Here is a 14,026-nt window from a genome sequence, read left to right as displayed (position 1 = left end):
CTCATACCTTCTCTGATGGGCAAATGTACAATGCTTGTTGTCTAAAATATTGAGGTTTCTTCAAATTCTTAGAGGCAAAAGGCAGTTTATTGAACTATTTAAGAGGATTCAAAGAAATGAGAATACAAAAGCAAGTAAACCATTTAATTTCAAAAGCGGTGAGGAAATGCTTGCACAAAGCCTAGAAATCTTTCAATAAAGAGAAAGAAGTAATTTTCAAGATTTCTGGCCTAAGTATTTCTGCAGGTACCAAGAAGCATTTCCACACCTGGCCTGGAGCAGAGCACATATGGATCTGTCCAGGACATGCCCTAAGCCTGTGATGGCTGTGGGAGTGGCTGTGCCACTGCCACTTTCCCTTGCTTTGCCTGAAGTCTCTAGGACGAAACTACACTCAGCTATGGACTGGTACTTGTTATGTCACAGTATTCAATATTTTCAGAACAGAGAAACATTAAACCTCTTCTAAAAGATCTGGCTGGCCAGGGGATTCTGTAACAGTGAGCTCCCCAACCTTCAGTGAGTCACATGTGGTTGTTAGTGGGTTGGGTTTTGTTCCCAGACTTTGAGCAGAAGACCTATCCTGGCCAAACAAATTCTTCCACTAATTTTCTAAAAAACATTATTGTAAAATAAGTTCAAGCCACAATGAAAATTCATTTTCTGAATCAAAACTGCTTCAGCAAAAAAATCCCTGCTTACAGGTCCCAGACAAGGCATTTCTGAGGCCTGTGAGTGAAGGCAGATGCTTCTACAGGCAAGTGATGCTCCCTCCCAAACCTCAGCCTCTCCCAAGTCTTTGGGAGCTTCTCCAGCCTTGCCAATGCAAAACCCATGACCAACATTGAGCAAAGCATCTGGAGTAATGCCACGTGTTTACTGCAGACCTTGTTTAAGAGCAAACATTCTGAACATTCAGCAACATTCAGGAACGTGTTCCCAAGTGATCTGGGGGTTATATAAAGTGATGCTGGTGTGACAATAAATCCAGTGTGCAACAGACCCGCAGAGACTGGCAGGCCTGAAGCACAGCAGAAGATAAAGCACAGCAGAAAGCACAGAGCTGTGCTGCACATGTGAATTTTGCATCAATCATTAGCACCACACAGGTAAAAATACCATCAGCAAAACGGGACATTTTGCCTTATCTGAGGGAGTCCTTTGTGCCAGAGAAATAAATATTTTTAAAAGAGAGTGAAACAAGTTAAGAGAGATCTAGATGACTTAGAGCACTATAAAATGGTGTTTGAAGTAGCTTCCCAAAAGAACAGTGTTTAAGTGTTCCTTAATCTGCCCTTTATCTCCAGGCTTTGGCTTGCCTGGGAAGGCACAGCTCACCTGGGAGCTGGGTTTGCAGGAGCTGCCTCTGAACTGCTGGCTCGGGGGCACTCCCTGGCACCAGGCCCAGCCAGGCAGCAGCTCTCAAACCAAACTGGACAACTCAATCCCATTTCCCATGCCTTCATTACCCCATCAGTAAAAGCTGATCACGAAAATTCCCTTTAGGGGGACTAAAAAGTTGGTGGGCTGTGAAAGATAGCTCCCAACTTGACTTAAAACATGGAACTAAGACAATTTTCAATGAAGAAGAAATAAAAAGCTAATATAGAAAAGAAAAGCTAACAAAGAAAAGGAAAAAAAGATATTTTAATTAGAAGTTATTGCAAGTTAAGTTTTCAGCTCAATATCTATTTTAAAATTACTGCAGTGTAATATTTTATGACATGCAGCAGTAGTTCATAAAAGCAGATGCTGTATTGTATACCCACTTGTACCAATTACCTCACAAAATTCTTATACTATTTTAAAGCAAATGCATGTAAAGACATCAAAATAATGAAGATTTTAAGAAAATAAAGAAAAATCTATTGATTTCCTTTAAATGTTTACGCTCCCCCACAAGCAAACAAAAGCATCCCATTTGTTTTGTGAGCTGGCTGGTTGATTCCTCATCTCCCATAAGTCAGTGGAAACAGCACTTCAGGATTTGAACCATGGCAACACTACTATGAAACAGCCCAGCTCTGTCCACTCAGCAGCCTAGAAACCCACAGATTTGACAGCTAAGTTCTTGTTAAATAATACTGGGTTTATCCACTATTATCCTTCTCACGTACATCATGTCACCTGCAACAACTGTGCCATGTGGAGACAGACACCCATGGGACACTGCTCATCCTGCCACCAAACTGACACGTCCCAGGCTCCTCACAGGTCTGAGCAGCAGAAATCTCTGTGGGCACTACCATGGACTTTGTGTGGGACACACAAAGGGCATGAGGATGATGAAAGAACCACCTGACTGGAGAGGAGAAAGGACAGAGGAGCAGGACTCAGGCCACTCTCCCAAGAACTGCCTGAGGATTTTTGGAGTGTCCTCTAAATCTCACTAACAGGCAAACCTTTATGTTTTTCTTCACTGGTGTCTTCTTGGTGCCCCATGGCCAGCCTTCAGCTACACTGCATCATTTAGTTTCATGACATGCCTTTTGCTGTCAGCTTTGGGGCTACCAATAACTAAAGGCTATTGGGATATTAATGGCAGAACCTCTCCACAAGCTTCACTGTCAAAATTAACTGTGCAATTATGCTGAATCAGGTGGGAACTACTGTTTCAGTTGTCTTAGGCTGAGATGAGCTGGGAAGAAAGACAGAAGTGCAGGTGAGCACAACAGACTGCCCAATAACAAAGCAGTTTGTAGCAGCCACTGCTGTACAGACAGAAATCTGAGATAACAAAAGGAATTTTTAAAAAATCTCTGACCTATTCACCAGACCTCTGGGTCATGCACAATTTAGGGGTTTTTTATTTGTTTGGTTTTGTTTATAAGATAAATTCACTGTTCATGAAATGTGCTAGATGGGGATACCTGGAGTCCAATAGTTTCTCTTTATCTCAGATAAAGAGTGAGTAAACACAACAAAGGGATCCTCAGGCTGTGACCCCCACGTGCTTCTGACAGGACATAAGGACACCCTGCCCCAGAGGTAATGCTATGGTAAAGGCCTGGGGTCATGAGCACCACCTCACTTCCTCACTTGCTGCAGGGACCTTTGAAAACAGGGTTATAATGAATCCCACTCAAGTAATTTTCCAACTCTCTCTTTGATTGAAATAGCATGACCAGGTATAAGACAGTGAGAGGACAGATGCCTTCTATCTTTTAATCACCAGTCATGTTCAGTCTTTAAACAAAGAAATAAACAGTGACTCCATTTTCTGCACAAAGTCCACAGAGGTCCCCTGTCAGGACTGTCATGAACTCAGCTCATTCAGAAAGCCCATCAGTTCTTCTCATTAAAGAGTATGCTTGTGATTTGTAGAAAAAAAAGATTCAATTTAATTGAATGTGAAATATGTCTCTGACTGAATTATTTTTGCATACAAAGTAAATAAATACATTTATTTGTTTACCAGTTGGAGATTTAGAGCCTGAGGTATTTTGTTAAGTGTCTACAGATATTACTGAAAGTGGCTTGGAAAAGCAGTTCTTTTTTAAATTATTAAATTAAAAACTTGTATGAAATAGTTGCAAAAAAGCCCATTAGTTATTTACATGCAAAATTATTAGCATCTGCTTGCAACTTGTATTTTGCATCTCAGTCCAGTCCCTTTGAACAAAAGACAATTGTATTAGGAAGAGTAATTAGATTTGCTTTGAAAAAACAAACATGGTTCTGGTTTGTGCTAACTGTAGTTTTACTGGAAATTTCACAGTCAAAAAAAAAAACCCCAACACAGAAGCTATCACACAGAAAAGAGGGAGATCACATTCAATGACAGCTGGAACCAAGAGGAGCTAAATGGATGCATCTGCCATTGGGGGGGATTTGGTGTGTCAGACCTGCTCAGGGAGGGTCTGAGGTACCACAGATTGCCCCAGAAGTTATTTCTGGGTTAGAAAACCAACATGTTTCATATATCCTTGATCCCAGTAGTGTCTCCTGCCATCTATAGATGGAAATATGGATGTGACTTCCAGGCACAAGCCAATCTCTTCATCACTTGAGCTAGTTTGGTTCTTCTGGGAGATGTTGGGAATGTCTGGGCCCATCTATCCCTCACCACAGCACAGACTGGCAATGGTTTGTGAGAGGGCAGATTTTTTTTTCTAATCCACCTCAGCTGTGACCTGGCCTGGTCAGGTAGATCTAACCCAAACTCTTTAAACACAGTAAGTTTGACTGGACCCTCCTCTGCATTTCTGTAAAGCTGGAGAAGTTCCACAGACATCATCAGAAGCAGAAGCACTGCTGGCAGACCTGTAGGCAGGAAGCTGCAGGGCATGCAGCGATGCACTGACAGCCTCAGAGATCTCAGCTTCTTCAATAAATGCCAACCCAACAGTGCTGTAGCCCTGGTGCAATCACAGAGCTGCCAGGACAGGGGACAGCCCTGGTGCTGCTCAAGAAAACAGTGCCAGCCCCTGGCATACCAGCCTGGGAGCATCCCTGCCACTGAGCATCCTCAGCCAGGAGGGGCAAAAAAAAAGGGTCCTCAGTAAGCAACAGCATGGAGCATCTGGGTTCTGATCACAAGAGCCAGCAATCTGCTCCCCAGAAGCCCCTGGTGTCCCCAGATCATGGCAGAAATGGTGACAGGTTTCCATATGCAATGCTCAGGGAAAGCCAGCAGGACACTGTCACAGGCTGCTGTTGTATTCAAACCCAGCTGCTCACTCAGCGTCCCCCCAGACTGGGCAGCTTTGTTCATACTGCTCACCATTTCCCTACAAACATTCCCAAAATTGTCAGATAAATAAAGATATCTTTTTTTTTTTTTTTTTTTAAGATCTCCTTTTGTTATAACCCAATGGAGAACAGCAAATACACACATACACAAGCAAACCTAATGACTTAATAAATTTAGTCACTGAAACTAGCAGCAATAAAAGAAAAAACCCATTCTGCAAGTAGTTTGTGCCACAGTTTAGGAAAGGGATGTTAATTATGAGCGTTGAAATATCTAACTAACACACTCCCAGAGTAACAGTTTTCCTTTGTTTACAGCACTTATGGGTTTCTCTTTTACATTCTGCACAATTACTGAGCCAGACCTTCAGATGGGATAAAAGCACTAAACTGCACCATAGTCTATGGCATGGCAAGGCTTCCCTCCCAGAGAATCTGGCTCAGGATACTTACTGATGTTAGTGTTAATACTTAAGAGGTCATCAACTCATTTAAAACATATTAAGTAGGAATCATAAATATCAGCACAGCTATCAGCAGTGGCACTTCACTGTTGTTGTGGAGGCAGAGCATGGAATGATCGGATGGTGTTCACTTGTCTGTGTAAGCACTGTTCCATGCCAGGGAAAAGGATGGCACTAGAGAAGAGCATCTGTTTTATGGTGCTCTTTACCCAGTAAAGCCCATTCTACATTCCCCACTGACCTCAGTTAAGGCAGGGTTTCATCAACTCTCCTCTGAGGCTAACAGCACTGAGAAATTCAGCATTGAAATCAATATGGATGTGCAAGACACCGGATTCTTGAAGACATTTGGGTTTCCAGATGAAATGCAAATGCCCAGCTCCCATTTAAACCCCTGCATAGCTAAGAGAGTATATTTTTGAATATTGGGGAATTTGTGACCACAAACCTCATAAGACAGCACTTGATCCTGGCATACTCTGATTGCCAGGGCAGGTCTTTAACCACAGAGGTTCCATTTGCAGGATGAGCCCTGAGCAGATCCCAGCAGCACTGCCACAGGCAGAGATGCCTTGCACAGAGTCCAGTGCAGTTCAGTGCCCACCTGTCTCTGTGTACCTTCTCCCCTGACCTAGGGTTGCATCTGTCTGGAAATGCTTTAAAATAAGCATTTTGTAGCTGAGCTCTCTCTTGGCATGTGATCAAGAACCGCAAATGTGCATCCAAACTTTACATCTCATCACATCTTTGTCCAGATGGCAGGTGATATTCTACTCTTCACACTCCACTCTTCCTCCCCCTTCTAGCTCTGTAAGAGATTGGTGACAAGTCTTCTTGGTGGCCTTTTAGAAGTAGGAGAGAGCAGATACATTTTAAAATAACAAGCTGCTACATGGGAGTGTACAGTGAAGCAATATGGTATCTGAAAGCATTCTGACTCCGCCTGGACCATCTGTGGGCTGGAGGGAACACATTTTCAAATAAATCATCATCCATGCAGGTCTGTTCTTCAGCTCTTGGAGATGGGAAGCAGCATTAGCAAGTCACCTAACTTACTGCCTCTGAAAATTTAACTAAAGGGCTATCTGCCCTCACTTTTGTGGGAACTCTCTGTGCTCAAGGTAAATAATTGTTCAGCTAACTTCCCTTTAAAACACCCACACAAGAAGTGGAGCGCAGATCTGCTAAGTCTTGTGAGCTGACTCAATATTCCTAGACAGGCAAAAAAACCCAAGTGCAGGACAAGCCTCTGTAATTAGGCTGCTGGTCTTTATATGCAGACAAAGGTTGTCCTCAAGCACCTTTTAATGTTCAAGGACTGATTAAATGATTCACGTCACCACCACTGAGGAATGCTGGAGACAAAGGTGTGATTGCAGCATGGACATGCCCAAGGTGTCCTGCAGCAGCAAGGACATCTGCCCACAGAGCAGAGCACACAGCAGAGTATTGACCAAAACCAGTAAGTTCTGCCAGACACAGAGCTCTGTTCCACCCCAGATAAACCAGTTACCTCAACCAGTGAGCACACACAGACCCACACAAGCCATGCTCTCCCTTTGGCTACAAAGCAAATGGGTTTTGGGGATCCTAATCCAGACCTATCCATCCCACCAGAGCTCAGTATTGTGTTCTTTTGCTTTCAGCTCCTGGCCTGCCTATTGTGCAGGCACATTCTCACCAAATACCTCATAAAGTGCCCAAATTCACTGCATTGGCCTTTGGTGAGCTGCTCACACAATCCTCACAGGAGCACAGCTTAATGATTGCTGACAAGAACATAACTGGGGATGACTCTTCCAGCCAGGCTGCTCACTTCCATGTTTCCCTGGAGAGCCCAGGGGGACTGGATGAGAGAACAGGCTCTGTCAGTCAGCTCTGGGTACCAATGACTGCACAGCTCCGTGGGCAGTGGGACCTGCAGAAGGCAGCACATCGAGCTGCTCACCCATGTGGCAACTGTGCAAGGCACATATTCTGCTCTTTGCTTCACTTTTTCTTAATGATGGACTTCAAATTCATGGTTGGACAAAGTAAATTTTCATCCCTTCTTTTTAAAATATAAGGTATATTTAGAATTTACTTGATTGATTTGGTTTTTAATTTTGGATCTTGTTTCAAGCTGGAATTTTAAAGCCTCTGAAAGTTTGGACTGCTATGAACTGGAGTAGTGATCACAGCACAGCTCACTCGTGTGGCACTTGGCCCACCCAGAGCAGCACTGCTCTTCCAGGAAAGCAACTGCTTCCCACAAAAGGGGTGTTTCCTAACACCATTGTCCCTGGAATTGCATTCCTGGCAGCCTGGGGATCTGGTGACACCCCAGGATAATTTCTAACCGGGAATCCCAACTCATCTATTGTCTTCTCTACATTCTGTTTTCCTGACAAAGTGTCTGAAATTGCTAACAATGTTATCAACTCTGCTTACTCCAAAACACCATCCAGAAATACATTTTTGCTTTCAGACATAATGATCATGAGACAAGATGGCACTAGATGAAGATATGTTAGTTGCATACAAGAAGAACAGATTTCCTAAATTAGCATCGTACTGCCTCATCTGCTACAGCCTGAAATAACTATAAAGAAAAATAATAATGTAAGAACCCTAGAAACACAGCCAGATGGGATGCTCTGAACCTATGAGCTCTGTTTCTTGGCATCCATCTGAATCTGAGCACATGGCAGAATAAATTGATTTATTGCCTTTGGTTATGTTTGTGATCCTCCTATTTTTATTATTGTTGATAATAATTACAATGGATAAACTAAAGTATTGGCTATGCATTTATAAACATAAGATTATTTTCTTCTGATAGTCAAAGGAAATCTTTTAGTGGAAAATAAGCAGTCAATATTGGGTTTATCATGTTATTATCGATATGAAAATCATCCTCAAGGGTTCACAACAGAGTATAAATAAATGCCTTGACAGGAGGAGAGGGTAGACCTCATCATTCCTACATTTTTATGCTGAGGTCCTGAGCACTGAAAGACCAGACAGCTGGCTACGTGGTCTGCAAACAGGAGGTGTCAGTGAATGGAAAAACAAATTTCAACCAAGTTCCAGTTCAGTTTCTTAGGCTAACACCCTCTCTTTCTGACATAAATGAAATAATGCAATTATAACAATGTCAGCAATACAAGGACTGAGAATGAGCCCCAGCCCTTGTAAAGAATAGTCTTAGAAATATTTTATGGTTTTTAACACGCAGACAAAACTGCCCTGTTCTCACCCCATGGTACAGCCTGCACAGAGTGCAGGTCTGAGGGAAGAAAATGGCCTCAACCCAATTTTCTGTGTAGCTCATTTTTTCTGTGTAATTCATCGTCATGTGGGCAGAAGATAAGAGGACTTGCCAAGGAGCTCACCAGGCCTATTACAGCCCTGAGATGCTGATGTGCTGAGATAGCCTCTCTGCTTTGACTCTTAAATTCAAACTGTGAGACTCCCTGGAAACACACTGTCTTTCCTAATGCTGGAAAGATCTCTCCTGCATTAAACCAGTTTCAGAGCTGTCATGACCAGGGCTGGAAATTCAATTTCTTTGCTGTTGAAACATCCATTTTGAAAATGAGTGGTGCTAGATTATTAATATTTTGACAGTTTACTGACAGATTGGCTACAACTGGGCAATTAACAGAAAGTCCTGTGGTCTAGAGCATCAACTGGGGCTGGGGTGAGCTGGTGTTGGACCAGCAGGTTTTTGCAACCAAGATGAAATGTTACCAAGTGTGACAACTCATGTGGCTTTTCCCACCCCCTGTACCCAGTGCTGCAGCGCCTACACAGTGAGAAGGAAAGGTTCACAGAATATTCTTGGGAGGAGGCCAGCTCTGCTGCCCACTGGGAGAGCCAAGGGGAACCCTCTGACATCTGTGCCCCAGCAATATTTCTGCTGACAAAGCCAGCAAAAAAAGTCCATGGTGCTCCCTTAATATCTGCCAGGGTGACACTCAGGTGACACATCACACCCCTCTGCTCATCACCCCAACCCCCAGTGAAGGGAGGTAGGTGCTATAAAGGAAGACTGTGGCAGGCATGCAGGCACATTTCTGTAGCTTTTAGACATTTATTCACTGGTTTTCTGAGAATTAAGAAAATCAACCAACTGTGCTGTGACAGAATTTCCATCCACATATTGACCACAGTATCTATGCACAGCTTGAATGAGCTGACAAATCTCACAGCCCAAAACAACTTCACAGACAATACTGGGCTTATTAGTACCTTGAATGGATTTCCATGGTATGCATGTGCTGACAACCTGACTTGTTCTTTTTCTGTTAGTTTCCTTTTGATGTGAAATAACCCATGGACAATGCACAAACATTTTGAATGGACCCACACTATGGCACAGCTCAGACCTGACTGTTCCAGTGTATGCAGCCAGCTGACCCATCATGGCTGATGCTCTGCTTCCCAGGAATCAGACAGATGGAAGTATATCATAAGGGATTTTGCAGCAGTGGTTGTAGTGAAATTTTTCACTCTGTTGCACGCTTTGCTAGAGAACACAGATTAGCTTTGGCACCTGATCCTGTTCAGAAGCCAACTAATGACTTCAACTTCCAAACTAAGATAATATAGTCACTCTAGAGAGAGTAATAGAACACACTAACTCTATTTGGCACAATGCACAGTAAAGCAGGAGACCATTTTATTGTGGGACTAGTATACAGAAGACCGTGCAAATGTCTTTAAATTATATGACTCAAAAATCAACAGAGCAATCCAGAGTTAAAAATTACTGCTTTTTCTTTGTAGCTACTTATTGCAGCATACAAGCTCAGTGAGATTCAGGGTTTCCAATTAGATCTGAAGGCATTTGATTGTTTTACATAGACTGTGTTTGCACTGCAGGACCAAATGCATAGAGTGAATGTGTTGGTGCCAAGGGCTGGCACTGTGGACATTTAAGGATAGGTTCAGTCTGGTCTAGCTGCCACCTGGTCCCACGGTCTGACTATCTAGTATTTTAAGGACACTCCCAAACAGAACCCTTCAGTTTAGTTTCACCTAAAAGTGAAGCTAGTTTAGTTTAGCTTCACCTAGAAGGGAAGGCTAGTTTGCACAGCCTGAACCACTCTGTGGTGCAAACCAAAGAGCTGCATGTGAAGGTGACTGGAGGGATTTTTCCAAAAGTGCAATCCTGGTCTAACTAAAGCACTAATCCCAGAGATAGCTGGAATAGTTGGCTTACTGCAATGGGGTATAATAAAATAGGCATGTGATGATGTGAAATGTCAGTGCTCCTAAAAGGAGCTAAGGGCCCTGTATGCCCTCTGGAAAACAGAGATGTGAGCAGCCTGCTGTCACCTGGGTGGGGGCTGTACACAAGGTCCTCTTCTGCCATGTGGAGTTTACATTTCAGATTGTACTTTTATAATCTCAAATGCCTCAGCCACACTGGATGTAGTAACACAAAGCTTTCCAAACAGCACTTACCACCAACACCCACAAACAGCTACACTGGCCACAGTACCAACACAGCAGTTGCTAAGCCTGCTTATCTGAAATCAGTACCTGGCTTGCAGAAAGCCTGGAGTTTATTACATGTCACAGCTGGACTCTTCTGAGGTGTGAAAATATTTTCCTTAGCATGATAAATTTTAAAGAAATCTTATTTATATGTTTCAGCAAACATACTGAAGGGGAAAGAAATCTCAGAGTTGTTCTGACTATATCACTAGAGAAGAAACATGTTATTCCTGTTTTCTTCTGTGCTATTACAGAAATGGGGGAGGGAAAAAGGCCCCACTGAACCAAAAAAGCCCCACAAAAGAGAAACCATTTGCTCATGGGCATAACAGTCCTTTTCTTTCTTACCATTTGCAATATTTCTTAGTTTCCATCTGTTTTCATCAGTACTAAGCCCTGAATCACTAGTACAGCAACAGGAACACAATTGGATCCTCTAAGAATCACTAAAGCTGGACTAAATATTCTGTTCTAGGAATAAGTACTGATTCATGAATGTTTGTATTAAAATTGATATGATCACTTCCATAACAACAGAGATGAAGGCAGAGATGAGAAGTCCTGTGGAAAAATAACTTGTGGTGCTGGCAGAAACCCACAAAGATAACCTGTGCTAAGTGTCTGATTTAACTCAGCCAAAGGCAGGGACTTCATGCGAGCAGAATGATCTGGCAAAACTACAACAACCTGTTCATACTAATGGACCTGAACAGTCACTTCTGCCCACACAATCTATGGCATTGGGGTCAACAACAGCCAAGGTGTCCCAGGCTATCCTGTAACAAACAGTGTAGCCATGAACAACCATCACCATACAGCACAACAAGAAAGGATCTGGAAGGTGAAAACCTGTGAAGCAAAAATTCAATCAGGCAAGTGGTAGAATGCTTATCAAAGCACTGGGTTTTATTTACTAGTCCCACACTACTGCATCTCAACTGACCTGAGCAAAGCATATTAGCAAACTGCTAATTCACAAATACATGCAAGTGCACTTAGAGGATCACACAAAAAGTAAGAGCACCATGGGGATCATTTAACTTAGAAGAGGGCAGTAAAAATATGAGGCAACTAAGGCACAAAAGAAAAATAATGAGAGTTATGAGATTTTGCTTTTTAAGCTGGTCATTAAAAAAATAAACTTTCAACTGACAAAGATGCATTTAAAAGTCTGCTTTCTAAATTTAACTTCAATATTGAAAAGTCTTGGGTTTTGTTCTTTTGTTTTTTTTCGTTAGCATACATTTGATAAAAAACCAAGGCGTGATAATCCTGGCGCTACACATTTTCAAAAGCAATTCTTTAGCTGCAGCCTCTTCAGAGGGTGCAGATAACATTTGCATGGATACAAAGCCTTTGCAGAAAGAATGTTCCTTAAGGGCAGAACTGGCTGTAGGGTTTAATATTGTAAGAACTGAGACTCAAAATCAGCAGCATCCACATTAATAGCCATTAAATTATTTATTCATATCAGGCTCTGGAAGGCAGTAGATAGACTAGGTTGTTCTGAAGGGCTCAACTCCCATAAACTTTGTTGCATGACTTACTTACCTTTTTAAGGAACATAAATTCATTATTACAAGTTTTGGCACACATTAATGCCTTTGGCTCCTTCTTTCCATGATTTTGTGAATGGGGAGAAAAGTCTGTGCACCAAGTAATGTCCATCCATATCCAGGAAGCAGATGCCATAGTGCAGCACAATCCATGCTCCAATGCAGCAGGACAGAGAGGGTGCAGTGTGGAAGAGGCTCCCTGAATTTTTTCTCTCCTTAACTATAAAACAACAGCTCTCAACAAAGCTCCATCTACAACCTCCCAATTTCTTTCCCTCACAAATTGTGTGATCCAAAAAATACTACAAAGCTGTTTTGAAATACACCTGCTTCAATAGTTGTCACTTTTTGATTTCCAGCCAAAATCTAGCCCAAAGTCCCTATGGACACAGACCATCAGGTTCAGGGGGCAGGGGTCTCGAGGGACTCCTGTGGAAAAGCTCTGCCAGGAAGGCAAGGGGGCTCTTCAAATGATCCAAGTGCCTGCAGCCCTCCAGCCAGCCACAACCTCACTGCTGGCTGCCTCACAACCATGGGAAAAGCCATCTGAAAAGCATCACATACATCTTGTGAGGGCAGAGGGACAAGCAGCAGAACCACAAAAACACTGACCTGGGCTGCTAAAGTTACCAACAAGGTGGTACTCTGCACTAAAGAAGTTCTCGGCCTTTTTTCACCCCCACTTATGTCCTGAGCCCTACTGCTGACCTTGATCCATTTAATTACATCCATAACCAAATTACACTGTAGCAGAATGCAATTATGCAATCAAGTAATGAGCTATGGTTTCACTCTTGGTCTTGTATGCAAAGCCACCTTTGAAGAGGGCGATGAAAGAAGAGATTATTGTAAAAGGACAGCACAGCCCCATGTACTAATTACTGGTCATGATGCAGGGGACAATGTCTGCTGGCAACATTGATCCATCAGCTGCTTTTAATGGGCAGCTGAAACCCTCCTCTGTGCTGCAGCCTCACAGCCAGAGCTATGGGTTTCATCCTGACACCAGACACGCTCACCAGACAGGGACGCTGTGTGACAGCCCTCCACACCTCTGCAGCCAGCAGCCTCTTTCAAACACGCTTATTAAAACTGACTAAAGAACTGCTGCACTGCTGGCCACTAACAGATTGGCAGCTTAGCTGTGGCCAGCAATAGCACCAAGGGAAAGGTGTAAGAACAGGGAAAATGCAGTGAAAGCTCCTCCTTGCTCTTGGCAGTGGGGAGCTTGTGCCTGCTGGGTCCAGCAAGGGTGTCCTGGTGCTTAGGCAAAGCACCCAGCCTCCTGTGGGACTGCAGAAGTGTGGCAGGCACCCTGTGTTCAGAGCTGGGTGTGGGAGCTGATGGAGATCTCCAAGGAGAGACAAGAAGGACCTGAGCCAGGAGAGGCTTCAGTGAAACATCAGAGAATAGAGGATTCCTGGTGGGGCTAGCTTGGAAGAGCAGCTCTAGGATTGCACTCTGCTGCCCAGTTCAGTGCCTGTCAGTCTCAGCCCATGGAGAATTCACCATTGTTGATATTTCAAGGTGTTTGGGAGGAAATGGCAAAAGAAAACCTGATATTTTAAGGAAATAAGAAACTGTCAAAACCAATTCTGACCCTCATAGTTGTCTGTGTCATGCCATACTCACATTTACACAGAAGAAGGATCAAATCCATAATGTTACAAGCAAGAGTGAAGGTCTTTCCCTGTAGGTAAACAAATGGTGCCTAGAAGCAGAGCAACTGAGTATTTCCATTTATCCCACTCACACAAGGATCCAACAAGAAAGTCCCACTGTGGTGAGGAGGTAATGGACTAAGAGAAACGAGGTCAGTTGCATAAGATC

The 14,026-nt window shown here is 43.1% G+C and overlaps 1 protein-coding gene across 3 annotated transcripts in view; it reads right to left on the bottom strand.

Annotated features, from left to right (window-relative positions):
- Positions 1–14,026, bottom strand: part of FGF12 (fibroblast growth factor 12) — a 219,391-nt gene that overhangs the window by 9,805 nt on the left and 195,560 nt on the right. The gene's annotated exons all lie outside the window — the stretch shown is intronic.

This window comes from Agelaius tricolor, unplaced genomic scaffold, assembly GCF_023055355.1.
Source record: "Agelaius tricolor isolate 1412-34295 unplaced genomic scaffold, bAgeTri1.0.p SCAF_12, whole genome shotgun sequence".
Classification (NCBI taxonomy): Eukaryota; Metazoa; Chordata; class Aves; order Passeriformes; family Icteridae; genus Agelaius; species Agelaius tricolor.
This window is presented reverse-complemented; position numbering and strand designations above follow the sequence as displayed.